Source organism: Nansenia antarctica, assembly GCF_963989245.1.
Source record: "Nansenia antarctica genome assembly, chromosome: 2".
Classification (NCBI taxonomy): domain Eukaryota; kingdom Metazoa; phylum Chordata; class Actinopteri; order Argentiniformes; family Microstomatidae; genus Nansenia; species Nansenia antarctica.
The window spans coordinates 77,453,239-77,458,238 of record NC_137675.1 but is presented as its reverse complement, the minus strand read 5'-3'; positions in this window follow the sequence as shown (position 1 = coordinate 77,458,238).

Sequence of the window (5,000 nt, the reverse complement as noted above, 5' to 3'; positions counted from 1 at the left end):
GCAGAACGATTTCAAAACTGAATCCACTTCAGCGCTCAGCATGACAAAGAACGCTACATTGAGGTTGCCTATACTCAGAGGCGCCCCGTCCATAGAGGCAACCAAGGCAATTGCTTGGGGCCACCAAACAAAAAGGGCCTTTTTGTCAAACTGAAACTGTCCTTGGATGAATGTATTTTCAATGGAAATCATGGCATTTAGCGTTCAGTCACTCTGAGTCTGCTCGCGCTGCGCTGCGCTCACGCTGCGCATACATTCATCCAAGGACAGTTTTAGTTTGACAAGCTAAACAATATGAGGGTAGTTAAGAGTTTAACTACTTTTCATTGTGAAATAGCTAGTTTGGTAAAGTATTCCCTGCAATTACGGCGTTATTATATGATCTATAACACCGCGGACATCCATATCCGTAACCACTATTGGCAGTATCCATGCCGCTGCCCCAAAACCCCCCTAGTGGGGCCCCGCCCCCTTCTAGCTGGAAATTGACTTCTAGCTGCCTCTCAACTGTCAGCAGCAATCATGAAGCGATCGCACATTTCTGGTCACCAAAAAAGAAAAAAGAAACGAGAAGACAATGAAAAACGACACCAGGATAGTGGTAAGTGGATAGAAGCTGCAGAGTGCAAAAATGAAAATAAGATGCAGAGTGCAAAATAAGTAAGATATCTTAGGCAGGCAGACAGACAGACAAGCAGGCAGGCAGACAGACAGACCCAGTGGAGTCATGTAAAATGTAAATAGGAACACCAGCGGTTTCAGAATATACTTGTTTATTGATTTTTTGATTGATTTGTTTATTTATTTGTTGTTCTTGCTCTGTTTGATATTACATATTAATGTTGCTGTTTCAGAATGTGAAAACACCAGCAGTTTCAGAATGTAAGTGTGTTAAGAGTTCTAATAAGCACCATTGTGAGTTGATATTTCATTATTTATATTGCTCCAATTTGATGTTACTACACATGGCTCCTTTGTTGATCAAATACTCAGACGTGTGTGTGACTGTTAATTAATACATTATGACATTTATAATGAATTCCTTTGTTTCAGACTGTTTTTTTACTTTACTTTACTACACACACGAGCGCGCGCATATGCGCGAACTTCGTAAAACCGTATTATATTTTAGTGTCAGGGAAATAAATACATTTTAAAATGTCCACATCGTCACCCGCCTAAGACCCTTACCAGGGGCCTCCATAATGTTGTTTGCTTAGGGCCCCCAAAAGTCTAGGGGCTCCACTGCCTATACTGCAACAAAGTAAAATGAGAGATAGACACGTCTTCAATAACTCGCATGCTTTTTCAAAATACAAGCATGCGACACATTGTTGACTTTTCGGAAAGTTTGATCAAGTTTTATCATGCCATATAAATATCATCAGAGCAGAGGCTATAATGCAATTCAAAAAGCCACATTAACACAGGCAAAGTAGGCTAGGCTAATTAACGGAGCATTATGAAAATACAGCCCAGAACATACCAATTCTCCTCGGTCTGTTTGTTGTGCTCCGCGATTCTATGGCGATAATGCACCATCTAGTTGTGCCTGGATGTTGAGCTGCCCCAGTAAACCCAACTTCCAACCCCAGCTTTTATGCTTCGCTGGGAATTGAATTTCAGAATTCATTGGGCAGATCACCCAATATCATTTGCAGGTTTTCCCTGCTTACGCCAATCATGCTCAAGTTCCCCTAGCAATGATGGGGAAGAGTGCTCCGCTGCCCCACAGCAGAGGATAGGACAGGGAGCGCAGTATACACAAACTAGAGAAATTACTCCAAAACAGCACTATAAGGATTGTGAGTCAAGTTTATTATACTTATACACACCAATTTCACCATTGAATCACTATTTTGTATTAAATATAAAACACATTCAGATGTAACGGGCACCACAGCGCCACTTCGTGCTGGCGTGCACACACACACAGAAACGCACACACACACACACACACACACACTCACACAAACAGACACAGTATGTACTTTCTGTACACACTGTTCTCTCTATGTACCGACAGCACCAGTCAAAAGTGATACTGTATATATACACAGTCCGCCAGGCCCAGTCCCTAAATACAACCTGCTATTCCCCCAATAACCCTGTCAGTGTCTCATCAGGGACAGGCATCCGTGGGGTCACAGGTCAGAATCTTTCTACCCTTCCTAGCCTGCGTGTGATTGGCTGTCTAGCCAGTGCTCTTCTTCCCCTTGGTAGAAGGCTTCTTCTTCTGTAGATCTGGTGATCTACTGATTCTGTCCTTCAGACTCCTCAGCTGGTACAACCTGGCAAACGACAGGCCGAATGGGGCCTTGCTCTGCCCCTGCCCAGCCGCAGCACTCTGTCCCTGCCCAGCCTCTGCACCCTGGCCAGCTCCTGCACCCTGCCCAGCCCCGCCATCTTGCCTACCACTCGGCTTGGAGGATGGTTGGGTCTTAGGCTGGGGCTGGGGCTGGGGTTTAGGTTGGGTCTTAGGCTGGGGCTTGAACAGGGACAGGGGCTGGGGTTTAGATTGGGTATTCGGCTGGGGCTGAGGCTGGGGCAGAGGCTGGGACAGGGGTTTAGGTTGGGGCTGGGGCTGGGGCTGGGACAGGGGTTGGGGTTTAGGTTGGGGCTGGGGCTGGGGCTGGGACAGGGGTTTAGGTTGGGGCTGGGGCTGGGACAGGGGTTTAGGTTGGGGCTGGGGCTGGGGCTGAGGTTGGGGCTGGGAGAGCAGGGGCATGGTATTAGACTGGGAGGAGGGCTGGACCTGGGGCTGGGTTTGTGTCTGGCTGGTCCTGGCCCGCCCCTGCATTGCCGGAGGCTGCCTGTAGGGGGCGTTGTGGTAACTAGACGGTCCCTCTGCCTGTTTCCTACTCGTAAGCGGTGAGGCCTGCCTGATCGGAGGGCGGACAGAGATGGGGACCTTATCCAGGGATGAGTTGCTGCCGTGGCCCCCCCTGCCCCCTCCCTGAACAAGCGACCTGCCCCCCCACAGCCTGGCTATGGTCCCTGGGCTCTTTGGGGGGGACAGGCGGAGGGGCCGGGACGGGGCCAATGATGAACTCTCCTGCTGTCCTCTGGTTGGAGGTCTGGGGGGGGGTCGCAGTGGCTATAGAGACAGAGAGAGAGAGAGAGAGAGAGAGAGAGAGAGAGAGAGAGAGAGAGAGAGAGAGAGAGAGAGAGAGAGAGAGAGAGAGAGAGAGAGAGAGAAAGAGTACATTAAACACCACCCTATCGGTCATATCAGACACTTTTTCTGAGGTTAGCTAGTTCGTAGGGTGTTCCATTCGTCACCCTAAAGCAAGGGCTGAATAGTAGCCTACACTACAAATGCAGAACATGCACTTTGTATGCCAGAATGTGGACAGACAGAATCAAACAACGAACAAGGTGTGAATTCAGATGTGAATTCAACCAGTGAATTCTGAGGTCATCTGTGAACATGAACATGAACATGAACATCGACGCTTAGAGAACACGAGAGGCTTTTAGATCAGAGTGTGTGAGTTGAGGTGTCTGAGATGTCATGGTATCTATGGTTTACCAAGCCATGAATATTCCATCAACCTGAACACATGATCCATTAAAAGTACGTAGCTTTCAATAATGCAACACTCTCCTATGACTTAACGCTGATGCGTTGTGTGTGTGTGTGTGTGTGTGTGTGTGTGTGTGTGTGTGTGTGTGTGTGCGTGTGTGTGTGTGTGTGCGTGTGTGTGTGTGCGTCCGTACCTTCCTCCCGTCTGGATCTCTGTGGACCTGGGCCTGAGGCTTTTCTCTCTTCTCTGGGCTGCAGGGAGAGACTCCTAACACTGCTCTCTCCATCTCACTGCAGGCCTCTGCTGGTCTCTCTCTCTTTGCTGGTCTCCCACCTTCACTGACCTCTACAGGTCTCTCTGCTGGTGTCTCACCCTCACTGACCTCTACAGGTCTCTCTGCTGGTGTCCCACCTTCACTGGTCTCTACAGGTCTCTCCGCTGGTCTCTCTGGTTCACAGGGGAGCTCTGCTGGTATCTCTGCTGGTCTCTTGCTCCCCGTGGGGGGCTGAAGGGTTGCATCTCTCTCTGGTTCCTCAGGGGGAACACCCCCCTCTCTCCCCAGAGTCAGCTGACTGTCAGAGGGAAGTCTCTCCAGGGTTAGCTGGACTGTGAATGTGTTGCTTAGCCCCTTTGCATCCAGTGTCAGGGGGTTGGTTGACAGGGGGTTGGTTGACAGGGGGTTGGTTGACAGGGGGTTGGTTGACAGGGGGTTGGCTGTACCACAGGTTTCTACAGGTCTCTGCTCTCCAGGGTCTGATTGGTGGAGGTCATCAGTCCTGCTCTGGGTCTCTATCTCCAGGGCTGGCCTCTTTCTCCAGACCTCCTCATCCTTGCTCTGGGTCTCTCCCTCCAGGACTGGCTTCACCTCCTCAGCCCTGCTCTGGGTCTCTTCCTCAGCCCTGCTCTGGGTCTCTTCCTCGGTCCTGTTCTGGGTCTCTTCCTCAGCCCTGCTCTGGGTCTCTTCCTCGGTCCTGTTCTGGGTCTGTTCCTCGGTCCTGTTCTGGGTCTGTTCCTCGGTCCTGTTCTGGGTCTGTTCCTCGGTCCTGTTCTGGGTCTGTTCCTCGGTCCTGTTCTGGGTCTGTTCCTCGGTCCTGTTCTGGGTCTGTTCCTCGGTCCTGTTCTGGGTCTCTTCCTCGGTCCTGCTCTGGGTCTCTCCCTCCAGGGTTGCCTTCACCTCCTCAGCCTCTGCTCTGTCAGGACTGGCCTGGGCAGGATTGTTTGATGTTTGTGCGTTTGGGACATGAGTGTGTTGAGTGTGTGTGGTTGGCCTGTGTGTGGTTGGCGTGTGCGTGGATGGTGTGTGTGCGCTTGGTGTGTGTGTGCTGAGTGTGTGTGTATGCTGGGTGAGTGGCTGCTCCGCCTGTATCTCAGCCTGGTTGTGGTCAACCCTCTCCTCCTTCTCTTCTCTCTCCTCTTCCTCCCCCTCCTCACCCACTATTTCTCTCTTCTGTGTAACGGGGGGAGAGACTGTAG